General features: G+C 48.3%; 1 protein-coding gene across 4 annotated transcripts in view; it reads right to left on the bottom strand.

Annotated features, from left to right (window-relative positions):
* The window catches only part of nos1 (nitric oxide synthase 1 (neuronal)), a 234,542-nt gene extending 216,539 nt beyond the window's left edge, over positions 1-18,003 (bottom strand). The window contains exon 1 of one of the 4 annotated variants that reach the window (XM_072496887.1): positions 17,825-18,003. The gene's annotated coding sequence lies outside the window, so the exon portion shown is untranslated. Of the gene's footprint in view, positions 1-16,254; positions 16,274-16,644; positions 16,875-17,824 lie in introns of those variants that run through there. The other 3 variants (XM_072496857.1, XM_072496877.1, XM_072496895.1) reach the window with 3 other exon arrangements.
* Between the last annotated feature and the right edge of the window lie 430 nt (positions 18,004-18,433).

The raw sequence follows: 18,433 nt of genomic DNA, 5'->3' as shown, positions 1-18,433 counted from the left end.
ACTTTGTTTGCACTGAGTGCTGAATTTGGTGCATTTTGAGTGCGATAGTGAGAGTTTGGTGACCGAGGGAATATAAGGCTTCCTTTTTATCTAAAGTTCCGTCTTTCTTTTATTTAGTTAATTAACTTAAAAGTTGCTGTTTGGTTTAGAAGAAGGTGAATTTTTAATCAGCTTTAAACAAGCTTCTACTTGTAGGCACTTGCAGCTGGAGCTTGTTAATTAGTGAATTGGATTAGGCAAGTTTTCAGAGGCTAGATTCACAGTATAAAAGTTATCCCCGACAGTGCAGACTTTGTTTGCACTGAGTGCTGAATTTGGTGCACTTTGAGTGCTATAGTAAGAGTTTGGTGACCGAGGGAGTTAGGTGAGGAGGGAGTAAGGTGCTCCTTTCATTTTGTTTCCGACGTTTCCGCAAAGAGTGAGAAGAGAGCTAGGAGTTTACAGAAAGTGTAGCTGACTGGGAGCAGAGTCAGAGGGCAGAGATCTAGTTAGTCCACAGGGCAGCTATATTCTGTCAGGTAAGAGGGGATGGAGGCTAGGCCAGTTGCATGCTCCTCCTGTAGGATGTGGGTGGTGAGGGATACCACCGGTGTCCCCGCTGACTATATCTGCGGGAAGTGCACCCAACTTCAGCTCCTCAAAGACCGTGTTAGGGAATTGGAGCTGAAGATGGATGAACTTCGGATCATCCGGGAGGCAGAGTGGGTTATAGAGAAGAGTTACAGGGAGGTAACCACACCCAAGGTACAGGACAAGAATAGCTGGGTTACAGTCAGGGGGAAAAAACAAACAGGCAGACAGTGCAGGGATCCCTCGTGGCCGTTCCCCTTCAAAACAAGTATACCGTTTTGGATGCTGTTGGGGGGGATGACCTACCGGGGGAAGGCCCTAGCGGCCAGGTCTCTGGCACTGAGTCTGGCTCTGGGGCTCAGAAGGGAAGGGGGGAGAATAGAAAAGCAATAGTTGTAGGAGATTCAATGGTTAGGGGAATAGATAGGAGATTCTGTGGTCGCGAGCGAGACTCCCGGAAGGTATGTTGCCTCCCGGGTGCCAGGGCCAGGGATGTCTCGGATCGTGTCTTCAGGATCTTTAAGGGGGAGGGGGAGCAGCCAGAAGTCGTGGTGCACATTGGTACCAACGACATAGGTAGGAAAAGGGGTGTGGAGGTAATAAACAAGTTTAGGGAGTTAGGGTGGAAGTTAAAAGCCAGGACAGACAGAGTTGTCATCTCTGGTTTGTTGCCGGTGCCACGTGATAGCGAGGCTAGGAATAAGGAGAGAGTGCAGTTGAACACGTGGCTGCAGGAATGGTGTAGGAGGGAGGGCTTCAGGTATTTGGATAATTGGAGCGCATTCTGGGGAAGGTGGGACCTGTACAAGAAGGACGGGTTGCATCTGAACCAGAGGGGCACCAATATCCTGGGAGGGAGGTTTTCTAGTACTCTTCGGGAGGGTTTAAACTAATTTGGCAGGGGAATGGGAACCGGATTTGTAGTCCAGCAACTAAGGTAGCCGATATTCAGGACACCCAAGCGTGTAATGAGGCAGTGGGGAAGGGAACACTGACAAAGGAGAGTACTTGCAGGCACGGAGATGGGTTGAAGTGTGTATACTTCAACGCAAGAAGCAGCAGGAATCAGGTGGGTGAACTTAAGGCATGGATCGGTACTTGGGACTACGATGTGGTGGCCATCACGGAAACATGGATAGAAGAGGGGCAGAAATGGTTGTTGGAGGTCCCTGGTTATAGATGTTTCAATAAGATTAGGGAGGGTGGTAAAAGAGGTGGGGGGGGTGGCATTATTAATTAGGGATAGTATAACAGCTGCAGAAAGGCAGTTCGAGGAGTATCACCCTAATGAGGTAGTATGGGTTGAAGTCAGAAATAGGAAAGGAGCAGTCACCTTGTTAGGAGTTTTCTATAGGCCCCCCAATAGTAGCAGAGATATGGAGGAACAGATTGGGAAACAGATTTTGGAAAGGTGCAGAAGTCACAGGGTAGTAGTCATGGGTGACTTTAACTTCCCAAATATTGAGTGGAAACTCTTTAGATCAAATAGTTTGGATGGGGTGGTGTTCGTGCAGTGTGTCCAGGAAGCTTTTCTAACACAGTATGTAGATTGTCTGACCAGAGGAGGGGCAATATTGGATTTAGTACTTGGGAATGAACCAGGGCAAGTGATAGATTTGTTAGGGGGGGAGCATTTTGGAGATAGTGACCACAATTCTGTGACTTTCACTTTAGTAATGGAGAGGGATAGGTACGTGCAACAGGGCAAGGTTTACAATTGGGGGAAGGGTAAATACGATGTTGTCAGACAAGAATTGAAGTGCATAAGTTGGGAACATAGGCTGTCAGGGAAGGACACAAGTGAAATGTGGAACTTGTTCAAGGAACAGGTACTACGTGTCCTTGATATGTATGTCCCTGTCAGGCAGGGACGAGATGGTCGAGTGAGGGAACCATGGTTGACAAGAGAGGTTGAATGTCTTGTTCAGAGGAAAAAGGAGACTTATGTAAGGCTGAGGAAACAAGGTTCAGACAGGGCATTGGAGGGATACAAGATAGCCAGGAGGGAACTGAAGAAAGGGATTCGGAGAGCTAAGAGAGGGCATGAACAATCTTTGGCGGGTAGGATCAAGGAAAACCCCAAGGCCTTTTACACATATGTGAGAAATATGAGAATGACTAGAGCGAGGGTAGGTCCGATCAAGGACAGTAGCGGGAGATTGTGTATTGAGTCTGAAGAGATAGGAGAGGTCTTGAACGAGTACTTTTCTTCTGTATTTACAAATGAGAGGGGCGATATTGTTGGAGAGGACAGTGTGAAACAGACTGGTAAGCTTGAGGAAATACTTGTTAGGAAGGAAGATGTGTTGGACATTTTGAAAAACTTGAGGATAGACAAGTCCCCCGGGCCTGACGGGATATATCCAATGATTCTATGGGAAGCAAGAGATGAAATTGCAGAGCCGTTGGCAATGATCTTTTCGTACCAGGGGATTGGAGAGTGGCGAATGGCGTGCCCCTGTTCAAAAAAGGGACGAGGGATAACCCTGGGAATTACAGGCCAGTTAGTCTTACTTCGGTGGTAGGCAAAGTAATGGAAAGGGTACTGAAGGATAGGATTTCTGAGCATCTGGAAAGACACTGCTTGATTAGGGATAGTCAGCACGGATTTGTGAGGGGTAGGTCTTGCCTTACAAATCTTATTGAATTCTTTGAGGAGGTGACCAAGCATGTGGATGAAGGTAAAGCAGTGGATGTAGTGTACATGGATTTTAGTAAGGCATTTGATAAGGTTCCCCATGGTAGGCTTCCGCAGAAAGGAAGGAGGCATGGGATAGTGGGAAATTTGGCCAGTTGGATAACAAACTGGCTAACCGATAGAAGTCAGAGAGTGGTGGTGGATGGCAAATATTCAGCCTGGATCCCAGTTACCAGTGGCGTACCGCAGGGATCAGTTCTGGGTCCTCTGCTGTTTGTGATTTTCATTAATGACTTGGATGAGGGAGTTGAAGGGTGGGTCAGTAAATTTGCAGACGATACGAAGATTGGTGGAGTTGTGGATAGTAAGGAGGGCTGTTGTCGGCTGCAAAGAGACATAGATAGGATGCAGAGCTGGGCTGAGAAGTGGCAGATGGAGTTTAACCCTGAAAAGTGTGAGGTTGTCCATTTTGGAAGGACAAATATGAATGCGGAATAAAGAGTTAACGGTAGAGTTCTTGGCAATGTGGAGGAGCAGAGAGATCTTGGGGTCTATGTTCATACATCTTTGAAAGTTGCCACTCAAGTGGATAGAGCTGTGAAGAAGGCCTATGGTGTGCTCGCGTTCATTAACAGAGGGATTGAATTTAAGAGCCGTGAGGTGATGATGCAGCTGTACAAAACGTTGGTAAGGCCACATTTGGAGTACTGTGTACAGTTCTGGTCACCTCATTTTAGGAAGGATGTGGAAGCTTTGGAAAAGGTGCAAAGAAGATTTACCAGGATGTTACCTGGAATGGAGAGTAGGGCTTACGAGGAAAGGTTGAGGGTGCTAGGCCTTTTCTCATTAGAACGGAGAAGGATGAGGGGCGACTTGATAGAGGTTTATAAGATGATCAGGGGAATAGATAGAGTAGACAGTCAGAGACTTTTTCCCCGGGTGGAACAAACCATTACAAGGGGCCATAAATTTAAGGTGAAGGTGGAAGATATAGGAGGGATATCAGAGATAGGTTCTTTACGCAGAGAGTAGTGGGGGCATGGAATGCACTGCCTGTGGAAGTAGTTGAGTCGGAAACATTAGGGACCTTCAAGCAGCTATTGGATAGGTACATGGATTACGGTAAAATGATATAGTGTAGATTTATTTGTTCTTAAGGGCAGCACGGTAGCATTGTGGATAGCACAATTGCTTCACAGCTCCAGGGTCCCAGGTTCGATTCCGGCTTGGGTCACTGTCTGTGCGGAGTCTGCACGTCCTCCCCGTGTCTGCGTGGGTTTCCTCCGGGTGCTCCGGTTTCCTCCCACAGTCCAAAGATGTGCAGGGTAGGTGGATTGGCCATGATAAATTGCCCTAAGTGTCCAAAATTGCCCTTGGTGTTGGGTGGAGGTGTTGAGTTTGGGTAGGGTGCTCTTTCCAAGAGCCGGTGCAGACTCAGGGGGCCGAATGGCCTCCTTCTGCACTGTAAATTCAATGATAATCTATGATTAATCTAGGGCAAAGGTTCGGCACAACATCGTGGGCCGAAGGGCCTGTTCTGTGCTGTATTTTCTATGTTCTATGTTCTATATTATCCATAGGGGAACATGTTGGGGCCTGTATGGGTTCCGCCCATGGCTCCTTCCCTTGAAGGGAGGTATAAAGAGCAGTCGACCTGTAGGCGGTTCTCAGTATTGGATCAGTCGCAGGCAGGCACTGTTCTAAGTTGATTAAAGCCACGGTTTACTTCTACTCTTGTCTCGAGTGAATTGATGGTCGCATCAATTTAATCAACTTAAACGCAACTATGGAATCGGCCCTCAAGCCTGACCGACTGGAACTCGATCCGCAGACCGCGGAGGCGAAATAAATTTTTTCGCACTGGCTCTACTGCTTCAAGGCCTCTCTCGCAGCCTCCTCCACGCCTTCCATCACCGACGAACAGAAGCTGAGCCTCCTCCATGCACGGGTGAGCCATTGAATCTCTGATCAACTCGACAAGGCCTCCTCCTAGCCAGATGCCATTGCGATGCTTGAACGCCTCTATGTACGCCCCGTGAACGAGGTCTGAGCCTTACCATGTCTGCGCGCGACACATCCTCACCACTCGCCACCAGCGCCCTGGGGCATCGCTAGAAGACTACCTACGTGACCTCAAAGCCCTTCTGAGATGTCTATGTGGTGGGAGTCCGGTCCAACTACGTGAGACAGCGCCTACTCGAAAAGGGGGCCCTGGACCTGGATCAGACGGTAAAGTTAGCCTCCACTCTGGAAGTAGCGTTCCAGATCCTTAACGCGTTCCCGGCTGACCACACGACCCCCTCGTGGACCCAAGAAAAAAGACTACCGCAGGCCTGTGCCGCGCGGCCGCCTGCCCACCATGGGGGGGCTACCCTGCTATTTCTGCGGCCAGTCCCAACATCCCCGGCAGCACTGCTCGGCCCGTACCGCAAACTGCAGCAGCTGCGGCAGAAAAGGACATTTCGCCAAAATTGGCCTGGCCAGGTCCAAGAACTCTAACTCGCAGGCCCAATCCTCAGGGTCACAGGCCTGCAGACCCCGCAGTGTGGCAGCGTGTCTGCCGACTCCGCCCCCTGTAGACGCGTCATCAGTCTCGTGCTATCCGTGGGGGCAGCCATCTTCCAGCCCTCACAGCACGTGCGACTCACGGGGGCCGCCATCTTGGCCATCCTCCCCCACGCGGCCGGCCACGTGCGATCCATGGGGGCCGCCACCTTGGCCGCCACCTTGGCCGCCATCTGCTACACTGCTCGATGCGTACGATCAACAAGGGCAGCCATCACGGAGCCGCCCCAGCACCTCCGACCACGCCGGCTACCCGCAACTCAGCGCGGTCACCCTGGACCAGTCGCACCCAAGCACCTCCAGAGCTCCATGATGACCGTCCGGGTAAACGGGCACAAGACGCCTTGCCTTTTCGACTCCAGGAGCACAGAGAGCTTCATTCACCTGGACATGGTAAGACGCTGGTTGCTCCCAATCTTCCCGGCACACCAAACCATCTCCCTCGCCTCTGGGTCGCACTCGGTGCAAATCCGAGGGTGCACTACCACAACCCTAGCAATACAGGGCGCCGAGTACGCCAATTTTAAATTATATGTGCTCCCAGACCTCTGCGCTCCTCTCCTATTGGGACTAGATTTCCAATCCAAACTCAGGAGCCGAACCCTGAAGTTCGGGGGGCCCCTACCCCCACTCACCATATGCAGCCTCGCGACCCTAAAAGTCGACCCTCTCCCACTCTTCGCAAACCTCACCGCCGACTAAAAACCAGTTGCCACCAGAAGCAGGAGGTACAGCATACAGGACAGGGCGTTTATCAGGTCCGAGGTCCAGCGACTCTTGCGGGAGGGAGTCATCGAGGCCAGCAATAGCCCCTGGAGAGCTCTGGCGGTGGTCGTCAAGACCAGGGAAAAGAACCGGATGGTTGTAGATTACAGCCAGACCATAAACCGGTACACGCAACTCGATGCGTACCCACTTCCCCGGATTGCAGACATGGTAAACCAGATTGCACACTACCGGGTGTTCTCCACGGTGGATCTGAAGTCTGCATACCACCAGCTCCCAATCCGCCCGGAGGACCGCCTCTGCACAGCTTTTGAGGCAGACGGCCGCCTTTTCCACTTCCTCCGGGTCCCCTTTGGTATCACGAACGGGGTTTTGGTGTTCCAATGAACAATGGACCAAATGGTGGACCAGTACGGGCTGCGGGCCACATTTCCGTGCTTGGACAATGTCACCATCTGCAGCCATGATCAGCAGGACCACGACGCCAACCTCCACAGATTTCTCCAAACCGCCCAAACCCTAAACCTCATGTACAACGAGGAGAAATGCGTTTTCCGCACAACCAGACTAGCCATCCTCGGCTACATCGTGGAAAATGGGGTTCTAGGACCCGACCCTGACCGTATGCGCCCCTTCCTGCAACTCCCCCTCCCCCACTGCCCCAAGGCCCTGAAGAGGTGCCTCGGGTTCTTTTCATATTATGCCCAGTGGGTCCCCAACTATGCGGACAAAGCCGCCCACTAATCGAGGCCACCATCTTCCCACTGGCGACTGAGGCCCACCAGGCCTTCAGCTGCATCAAGGCGGACATCGCCAAAGCTGTGATGCACGCGGTGGACGAGTCCGTCCCCTTCCAGGTGGAGAGCGACGCATCAGAGGTCACTCTCGCCGCTACCCTCAATCAAGCAGGCAGACCGGTGGTGTTTTTTTCGTGCACCCTCACCACCTCCGAAATTCGGCACTCCTCAGTCGAAAAAGAGGCCCAAGCCATCGTGGAAGCCGTACGGCACTGGAGGCACTACCTCGCTGGTAGGAGGTTTACCCTCGTCACCGACCAACGATCGGTAGCCTTCATGTTCGATAATACGCAGCGGGGCCAAATCAACATTATTGAACACCCCGATGGCCGACAGGATACGGTCTCCCTCCGGGACCTGGCGCCCGCCAGTTCCACCACCGGGACCTGGCGCCCGCCAGTTCCACCACCACCACCACCACCACCACTGCCCCTCCACCATATCCCGACCAACCTACCATGACCAGCGCCCCGCCCCTATATGGCTCCCGTGCCCCCTCCCGCCCGCCATCCCCCCTTCACCGGTCCACAGGAATGAAGCTCCAGAAGAGACACTCCCGGTGTCCACATCTGTACCTGCACCGGCGCCCTCACTACCGATGCCAGCACCGACGAGCTCGACACCCGGACTAACAACAACGCCAGAGCTTCAGCGATGACAGCGCACATTCCGTGCACCAGACCGGCTGAACTTATGAACCCGTCACCCCCGCCGAACTTCATTTTTTTAACAGGGGGTGAATGCGGTGAATGTATTATGCCAATAAGCCACCATTGTATCTGTATCTGTGCTATGCTGTTGCCCTTGTGGGCTCCTCCTATGGGCCATTGTATGGCATTATCCATAAGGGAACATGTTGGGGCCTGTATGGGCTCCGCTCATGGCTCCTCCCCTTGAAGGGAGGTATAAAGAGCAGTCGACCTGTAAGCGGTTCTCAGTATTGGATCAGTCGCAGGCAGGCACTGTTCTAAGTTGATTAAAGTCACGGTTCACTCTTGTCTCGAATGAATTGATGGTCGCATCAGATCTAAAGACCGAAACAAAGATTTGTAAATGTCTGACAGCCGGGCAATTGAGGCGTTACCAAGTTCCCACATGACTGGATGCTGGACACCTCAAAATGCCAAAACTGCACGGCTCAAAACAGCTGCCCAGACACCTATTTAGCTCTAAATCCGTCCTCTGCTCCTTTTGCAATTTACCCATTGTTCCTCCTCCTAAAAAGCTCTCCTGAAAGAGAAGCATTTTGTAGGTTTGGTTATATTTTGCTGTACACCTCAGTGTGGCTCTTACGTCAGGAACCCTTGCTCCTACAAAATAAGGCACTGGAACATAGAAAAGTTTATCCAGGGATCAAAATTTGTCAGGATTATTTTCATGTAGCTAATGCGCATATCGAAAAAAAGTCCTCATTATAAATAAACGATGCTACGTCACATTCATCGGTCGAAACCAAAGGGACTGATTGGATTTTCGTGTTCGCAATTTCAATGGCGTGGCAACATCTGCCAAGGTTCACTCAGGTAATCTGTTCGAAAGGCATATTTTCCATATCCGTCTTTGGAGCAAGTTGCACAGGTCTAACTGTCTGACAATGAAACAAAAGCAAACGAATGCTGGAAATCTGCCAAAATACAAAAGAGAACATACTGCAAAATCTGGGCAGGTCAGGCAGCAGCTGTGGCGCCAGATCTTTCACCGTCAGAACGTCTGCCAATTAACTAGTTTCCTGGCATACCATTGAATGTACAGTGGAGAAGGAGGCCATTCGGCCCATCGAGTCTGCACCAGCCCTTGGAAAGAGCGCCCTTCTTAAACCCACGCCTCCACTCTATCCCAGTAACCCAGTAACCCGACCTAACCTTTTCGATACTGAGAGGCAATTTAGCATGGTCAATCCACCTAACCTGCACATCTTTGGACTGTGGGAAGAAACTGGAGCCCCCGGAGGAAACCCACGCAGACACAGGGGAAAAGTGCAAACTCCACACAGCTGGAATTGAACCCGGGATCCTGGAGCTGTGAGGCAGCAGTGCTAACCACTGTGCCGCCCTTCTTATTCCCTTCTTCCATTTAATTCACGACAGTTAGATTTTTAAAAGATATATATTATCTTGCAACTGACAAAACCTCTTGGTTTCAAGAATGGCCTGAATCCTTTTTATAACCAGACTAACTTTGAAGTGCCTCGCAAAACACTCTCTATGGAATGCAATTTATACTACTGGTTAAACGTTTTCTCTGGTTAGTTTCCAATACATCTCACACAGCTGTTTTCAGAGAAGCAGGTAACCTCGCTATGCAAATCAGTTAGCCAATATTATAATTGTTAGATTGCTGCAAAGAAGTTGTTCATTGGATTTGTGACCGAAGAATTTGCATCCATTGTAGTACTGCACAAGAGTGTAGCCTAGATGGGGCCACAATAACACCCAGTCACCCCTCCCTCACCCAAATCTGAACAACTGAGAATGGAGCAGCAGAGACACAGGGTAGATTTCCCCAAGGTTATCTTTCAGAAACAAGAAAAGCAACCTTAAAACAAAGCCTAAGAAGGATATTGGCCACCAGGAGTGGCCAGTGAGAGACAGTTAATATGCATGTATTTGTGGGGTCAACTGTCCAAAATATTTCAACATTGCTTCTGCTGGGGTGAGTGGAGGGAGCAGCATTTGGAATAAAGCAGTGCCTTGACATTGTAGCAGTACTGAGGGAGTGTGTCAATGTCAGCAGATATGACGTTAAATTAAGGCTCTATCTGCCGTCTCAAGTATGGATAAAACATGGCATGACATTATTTGAAGACAACCAGACAGCCTCTTGCTGGTGTCCTGGCTAATACCGCTCAACGCACATCCCTTGAAAAAAACCAGACTTGTCAGATAATTGTGTCATCGCTGTCTGTGGGATCTTGCTATGCACAAATTGTCTGCTGCATTTCCTACTTTACTATAGTGCTACACTTCTATAAAGTATTTAATTGGCTGCAAAGTACTTTGCATATCCTGGCGATATGCAAGATTCTCTTAGAACATAGAACTGCACAGCACAGTACAGGCCCTTCGACCCACGATGTTGTCATAGATTATCATAGAATTTACAGTGCAGAAGGAGGCGATTCGGCCCATCGAGTCTGCACCGGCTCTTGGAATGTGCACGCTACCCAAGGTCAACACCTCCACCCTATCCCCATAACCCAGTAACCCCACCCAACACTAAGGGCAATTTTGGACACTAAGGGCAATTTATCATGGCCAATCCACCTAACCTGCGCACATCTTTGGACTGTGGGAGGAAACCGGAGCACCCGGAGGAAACCCACGCACACACGGGGAGGATGTGCAGACTCCGCACAGACAGTGACCCAAGCCAGAATCGAACCTGGGACCCTGGAGCTGTGAAGCAATTGTGCTAACCACAATGCTACCGTGCTGCCCCGATTTTGTGCCGAACTAGTCTGAAACTAAGATCAAATCAACCTATTCCCAATCATTCTAGTGCACTCCATATGCCTATCCAATAGCCGCTTGAAAGTTCCTAAAGTGTCCGACTCCACTACCATAGCTGGGAGTGCATTCCATGCCCCAACCACTCTCTGAGAAAAGAACATACCTCTGACATCCCTCCTATATCTTCCACCATGAACCTTATAGTTGTGCCCCCTTGTAACAGCTACATGCACCCGAGGAAAAAGTAGCTGAACGTCCACTCTATCCCTCTCATCATCTTATACACCTCAATTAAGCCACCTCTCATCCTCCTTCGCTCCAATGAGAAAAACGCTAGCTCCCTCAACCTTTCCTCATAAGACCTACCCTCCAATCCAGGCTTCTGTTCTTATTTTGTTCAATCTTTCTTGGGATGTTGTTGTGGCTAGCTGAGACAGCAAGTATTGTGCCTCCCTAATTGCCTTTGAACTGAGTGGCTTGCTGACATTTGAGGGTCAACCACATTGCTGGAATGTTAGGAAAATAGAGGTAGTTTTAAATGCTCTATATTTCTATTGTTACATGATAGAAATCATGTATAGATTTAAGTAGGTTTAATTTAGTGTTCCTGTGTTAGGAAGGGTAAAACTATAGTTATATTCATGTTGGATAAAGGTCTTTGCATGTGTGGGGGTTTGGTTTCAGTTAAAACTGTGCTTCTATTGTGCTGCAAGTGTTTATGGTGTGTAAAGTAAATAAACGTTTGGAGAAGGAAAGAGATATTTCTTAGCAACCTGGACATCTTTAGGAAAAATAACTCTTTTAGTTTAATTTTTAACTGGAAGCCAGAGGAGCAGGAGCTTCACAGGAAGGGAGGGAACATCCCTCAGAGCTGCTAGAAGAAAAGCCATACAATGGAGTAAGGGACAAATAAGGCAAGTGCCAGAAACATAAAGGACAGCTAGTGAAGGAAATTAAAGAAATGAAGACAAGTTTTCAGAAAGCGTGAATTTAAAGGAACAGAACAAACTGAAAGTAGAACATGATACTGTTCAATAAAGTCACAGGCAGTGATGAGAAGAGTTTGGCTAGGGGAAGCCAGAACATAATCTGATGTGGTTCTAAGGTTTGTGATATATTATTACAGTTTGCGAGACATTAGTTGAAATAATTCATAGAATCATAGAATTTACAGTGCAGAAGGAGACCATCTGGCCCATCGCATCTGCACTGGCCCTTGGAAAGAGCACCGTCCACTTAAGCCCACGTCTCCACCCTACCCTCGTAACCCAGTAACCCCACATAACCTTTGGGACACTAAAGGACAATTTAGCATGGCCAATCCTCCTAACCTGCACATCTTTGGGGCAATCGGCAGAAATATCTCAGAGTTTGTGTAAAAGCATTCAGGACAAAGGAATCCTGAAAGCAGATTTGGAAAATCTGGATTCTTGATGAAACAGCTGAGAGAAAGCATTGGTTTGGATGAAGATTTTAAAGCAATTGGCCAGATTCTCCATTTCTGTGACTAAGAGTTGACGCCAACGGAGAATCCGTGGACTTCTACAACAGGAAAAGTGGCGCCGCACCGGCCCCAATTCCACTACCAGTGAGGGGCTAGTGCTGGTGCCAGATGGAACACCATCAAATCCCATGGAAAACGGTACGGGATTCACCATACACTCGCAGGGCTAACAAGCTGCAGCCGTGCTACACATACACTCCCCACACACACACATTTATCAAAGATGAAAAGATGGGACAGGTTGTGTTGAAGTGCCTATCCAGCTGATGGGTTGGCTGGGGCCAGAGGGCACTGCGGGGATGCCCTGCGCGGTCACCTGTATGACCCAGGGCACCAGATTTAAAGAGGGCTGTCAGCCGCATGGCTGCCTTGCCGGCTGCGGTAATGGTGTTGCATACCTGTTCACCCCGACCCCACAGCCCACCTCCAGCCCACCCCCACTACTCCTCCCGGCCCTGGTAGAAATCCCCCGGCCAGCGGCATGACTGTTGGCGAAGTATGGTGGTGCTGGACATTGTCCATATGCCCTCTCTTTCCCTCAGCAATCCCACTCAATGTTTTTTTGAGAGTGAATTTTGGAGCTTCGGGGGATTTGAGGAGAATCCACAGAAGATAGGTTGAGTGACATCAGCTATTTGGTTTCAGAGAGTGGTGTTATCCTTGAAATATGTGTACATTTGTGAAGCTAAGGGGAAGTGAAGGAGTACAATATTATAATCAAACTTTTTTGCACAAGGGAGCTATTAGGAAATTGTATCCAGAAATGAGATCGAAGATGTAGCAGGCAATTTAGGGGTTAAGTAGACTGAGGGGGAAAACTGCCAGCATATAGTCCGAGGGATATTCCCACATCTGTCATGAGATACATTGTCCCATTCAGACTTAAACTCGTTGGTGGGAATGCACAGGATGTCCCTGTTCAGCAAGGGTGAGTCTCTCAAGATCCATTTTCCTTTGGGACACTCCTATCTGACCAATTATTAGCCCATAACAGAGTCTGATGGCCTGTTTGCCCATTAATGGGATATCAATAGCATGGCTTTGTTCTTTTCTATAAATGGGAGTCGGCAATCAAACAGCTGTGGGTTCAAGTCTGGAAACCCCATTAGAGAACCTTTGTTTGTGGGGCTGGGGAGAGGTAAGAGAGAGTGAGAGAGAGAGAGAGAGAATCCTGTTTTTGAACAGGCACAGTGAGAAGGCATTGGAAAGCGACTGAGAGAGGTCATGAAAGTTGCCACTGAGGCAGGCTTTGGAAAAGGGTTCTGAAAGAATTTCCCTAACAGAAGAAAAATTGCTTTGTGCCTTTGCCTGCCTGTGTAGGTGGAGTGAGAGCTGCGTGTTAATTTAAAGTGTTGTTTAATGGGAACTAGTGTATTAAGATTAAGAAACTGCATGTAATCTGTTATTGTTAGGGTTGACTTATAAAAGTTGAAATATTGTTTTTCTTTTGTCTCAGTAATGTTTGTTTATAATATAACCAACCCCTATTTCTTATGTTATCACTTCTGGAATGAATCGATCTTTCCACACCACGGTCAAAACTTAAAAAAGTTATGGCTCTGGTTCAGTGTCTTAGCCACTGTTGAGAGCTGACCAGGGATCCGTAACACTTTTTATATTTATTTATTTTTCGTTGTCAAAAAAACACTGGTTGGCAGTCCTGTGACTTTGTTCCTGCATGTTGTTTTTAAATGAGATGTTACTGTTCCATTCTGGTAGGAACACCAAGAGAGGTCATAACAACAGCCACATATAGGTCAGACCAGGTAAGGATGACGGATTTCCTTCACGAAAGGACATCAGTGCAACAGATGGGCTTTCACAACAGTGGATTCAAATTCAAGATTTTTATGGAATTCAAATTTCACCATCTGCCCTGATAGGATTCGAACCTACGTTCCCAGAGCATTATCTTGGGTTGCTAGATTATTAGTCCACTGCCCCACCTGCTGTCGAATTTGTTGCCACAACCGTTTCAGATAGTAGATTCGACATTATAACAGCATGCTGCCAGTAAGAACCTCCTTGTGTCGTCTTCGGTTCTTTTGTCAATTACCTGAAATGTGTGGCCCGGTGAGCACTGTCCCTTCTGCCAGCGGAAACCATTTATCCTCGATTAATCTCTCAAAATTAATCTTAATGATTTTAACTAAATCACCGTGGAAAGCACTATCATTGCGATAAGAATTCAACTCTTTTCCCAAAGTTGGTGGCAGCAATGCTTCCTTCAATGTTATCATCGTACACTGTCCAGGCAGCTTTACTCTGCATAAACATATTGCAAATGTATACAGGTGTAAGACGGCAAATACACATGTCCCTGAAACGGTGTGGGTTGAGTTAAATTTTGCATCTCTGTTAAAGGGCAATAACATCTTTCGAAATGTTAAGAATGTACATTCCCGCAATTAGAATAAATGTTTAACCAGCTCCATTCCCAAGACACCTGCCGAACAGCATCAGTTGCAACCTTTGCCAATCACACGAAAATAGTCACTCGTTAACTTGAAAAGACAACTTTTCAAACCAGAATGTCCTTGTTCACCCAGCATCCTGTTGCTGGCACCTGTTGCCCACCCCTCACGGTGTGAAAGGAGTAGAGTAAGAAGTCTTACAACACCAGGTTAAAAAATGGTGTGGAAAAGATAGGACGGTGTGAAAGGAGCCCGTGAAGACTCCGCCTGATCTTCCACTCGCCACAAGGGCGCATTGTTACTGAAGAGGCAAAAGTTCACTTTTGGGAATGTTTTCCCCTAAACGGTGTGTATTTCCTAACCTGAGAAAACTCAAACCATCCGCCCTTTAATCGCCCTCTATGCTAGTGTAGAATGTAGTCAAATCAAAGTGAAGAATGCAGAATTTTGAATTTGACCCAGGACAACATGGTTGAAAGGTAAACTTTTCAAATAAATTGATGGATCGCCTGACAATCCATTATTGATTTTCTAACTATACAGTTGCAAAGTAATTACAGTCAAGAAGGCCCCCCCCCCCCCGTCTCTTTGTCACCTGTAAATCCCGGAAATGCCAGTCAATTTGGCGCAAACTATGCCCGCTGTTATGGTATCACCTGTACACTCGACTAAGCTGGACATCAACTAGCCCTAACCCTGTCCCTATTCATCTTAATAGGCAGGTTTAAAATTTCACTGCTACTCTCTGGTTCTATGCAAGAGGAACAATTCCGCCCATCCCGAGAGCTTTTTATCCGACTGCCCCATTCATTTATACAGCACTGACACCATTCACAACTTCCACCGGTCAGAAATATCTCCAAACGTTTGCCTTTATGAAGCAATCTCGATGTAAGCAACATCCTTGACAACCTCGAAGGATCTGGGGAATGCAAGAGCACCCGAATGTTTGATTTTGTTAGTGTATTCTATCTGGCGAGTCACGCTGAATGCCAGCTGGCGGGGTTGAACTCGCCGCTGAGAATGGTCCAGATCTTGTGTGGTATCCGGTGAGCCGGTGCCAAGTAAAATGTGACCAAACATACTGGAAAAGGTGACCCGCAAGAATGCTGGAAACGTGCAAACAATTGGGGAAGAATTCGAATGAGAAATGATGGGATTGGCTATTCAGAATAAGCCAACATTTTCTGCAGGTCTATGTTTAATCTTCAGAATGAAGTGTGACTCCTTTCTGCACGCACATAGTGTCTGATGTTAGTATCTTTCTGCACATAGTGTCTGATGTGCTCTCCTGTTTTCATTCAACATTAAATTGCAAAACTGCTAAATTGCACCTTGTACCTGGAACTTAAGTTACTTTCAAAGCTGCATCTTAAACCGATTCTACTCGCTGCGCAGGACAATGAATGTACTGCGAACCGACCGTGAATTTAACAACACAATGATGCTCAGTCCACGGCCCAGCAAGGCTGGGATTCAATAAACTTCTGGTCAAAAATCAGTGTGGCGTAGGGCATTTAAAAAAACACTTACACACAGGATCATCAATGGTACCGGGTACAAATTTGGCGCATCTGGGTTTCTCACTTACCGCCTTGAATTTAAAACGGCCATCCTCATGTTCAGAACCCCCCCACCCCCCCGTCATCTCCAGACTCCTCTCAGAATCCACCTGGAACGTTGCCTTCCTTCCACCCTGACCTCTTGTGTCATCGCCAATTCCATGTCCCCAACACAGGTGGCGCATTGGGGTGCCTGGACCCCAAGCTTCCCCCACCTCCTCTCCCTCTCCTCAATGAAGGCACTCCTTAAAGCCAACCTCTCTGACCAAACTCTAGCGTTCCTGCCCTCATGTCGTTTGGGCTCTATATCCTCTTTGGTTGTTAACGCTTTCTCCGAGGCTCCATCGGAGATTTCAGACCACCGGCGCTACAAAAATGCAACTTGCTGGCAACTAGAAAGTGATCCGCTCCGGGCTTACCTTCCGCAAACTCACTTAAACATGGTGCAAAAATAAATGTCCCGGTCTTCCTTTCAGATCGGCCTCTTTGGGGTACCGGCACCTTCAGAAAGTTTAGCAACACAACAGAATAAATTCAGGCGCAGTTCATTTGCAACATGCCTTCATTGCCAACATGCCACCGTCTCTGGAAGCAGCCGGGGCTCAGCAAGACAGAAGCTGCCAGCACATCAACTTCAGCATTGTCCTTTGCAGAGGGAAGGTTTATGAAGTTGATGCCCCGCCCATCCCCCGCAGGCAGTGACCCAGGACCATCTGAACGGCCAAGTTAGCGGACACTCCTACAGCAGGAGAACTCTCAGCCCCAGTGACAACATCATACTGCTGGGTCCAAATAATGAATTTCCCAGCCTGTGTGTGGCTGTGCGTGTGTCTGGTTGTGTGTGTGTGTCTGTGTGTGTCTGGTTGTGTGTGCGTGTCTGCGTTTGTCTCTCTCTGTGTGACTGTGTCTGGTTGTGTGTGTGTATCTCTCTGTGTGTCTGTGTGCGTGTGTAACACCTCATCAAGATCGAGTGAAGCAAAAGTGACCAGAAAGGAATCTAGGTTCCCTTCTTTCGACAACTCTTATGATGAAAGCCCCTGACGGAGTGAGCAAACTTGGGTAGAATGTTTCCACAGCTTTGCCATCCCTGTGTTCTGCGGGAGTACGTTCTGCTCTTTCAAAATTTAACTTTGCACAAGGATAAATCACCCCCCCCCCCCCAAATAAAAGAGACAAATGTGTCACATTCCCCAGCACTGTAATAAGTGTGTGCTAACAGCGCTTTGCTTCTGGGGTTTTCAGGCGCAAATACATCACCACCTCGCTGTATAATGTAATCGTGTTTTATCCTCCCATTCCTGGCCAGTTAACGAAGGACCAGTTGAACAGGATAACGGTTGCACAAATTTTAATCCGTCCCTCTATTTCACTCCAAAAATTGGAGTTCGGAATCGCCCAACCTCCCAGTGCCAAAACGGAACCTCACATTGACCACCAGTCAACATGTGTTGTCTATTGTGCTCTCTCAGTATTGGCCCCCTGCACATCCTCCTTCGCCTTCCAGCGGGGGATCTAAAAGCGGGAAATAAAGTACAATATAGTCGGCGCTTTCATTTCTTTACACACACGGCCAGATACCGGTGTGCCGCAGCAACCTACCTAGTTTCTCGGCGATATCCTGTGATGTCCAGTTGTCTCTGCCGCCTCAGTCGCCCCTGTGAGGTCCAGCCTGGTGCAGATGGACTTGCCTGTCCTGTCAACCTGACACTCACCAAGCTCCTTCCCTCTCCCCTTGCCTTTCTCTCTCGAGATGTTGGAAGCAGCATAAGTATGCAGCAATTCCACCCTTTGCCGAGGGTCGTGAGGAAGCATTAGTTAATGTGCCTCTCTCCCCCTGTCATCACTGAGCGAATTAAGTTTGACGTCCAAGCAGTTTCTTTTATGATTGGTGTAGAACGATATAACCCGCATTAAGAAAGCAGCGCGGTCAGAAAGTTATTGGATCGTTGTCAACCCAAACGACGTTATAAATAATGCAACATTGCATCAACACGGTTCTCGCTGTGAAAGAAACACGGGGCTGAAAAAGAAATGGGAATGTGCCCCTTCTGGAACAGGGATGCTTCGTGTCGGACACAGATCAAGTCCTCAGGCAGATGGTGCCTCCCACCCCATTCAAATGTCCTAACGTCACAGCATTCCCAGACTCAACCCAGTCACAACGCAACTTTCGCTGTGTCATTCTTGCGTGAATTCCAACCAGTTTGA

This window comes from Scyliorhinus torazame, chromosome 1, assembly GCF_047496885.1.
Source record: "Scyliorhinus torazame isolate Kashiwa2021f chromosome 1, sScyTor2.1, whole genome shotgun sequence".
NCBI classification, from domain to species: domain Eukaryota; kingdom Metazoa; phylum Chordata; class Chondrichthyes; order Carcharhiniformes; family Scyliorhinidae; genus Scyliorhinus; species Scyliorhinus torazame.
The sequence above is the reverse complement of the archived record's forward strand: the minus strand, read 5'-3'. Positions and strand labels throughout refer to the sequence as shown.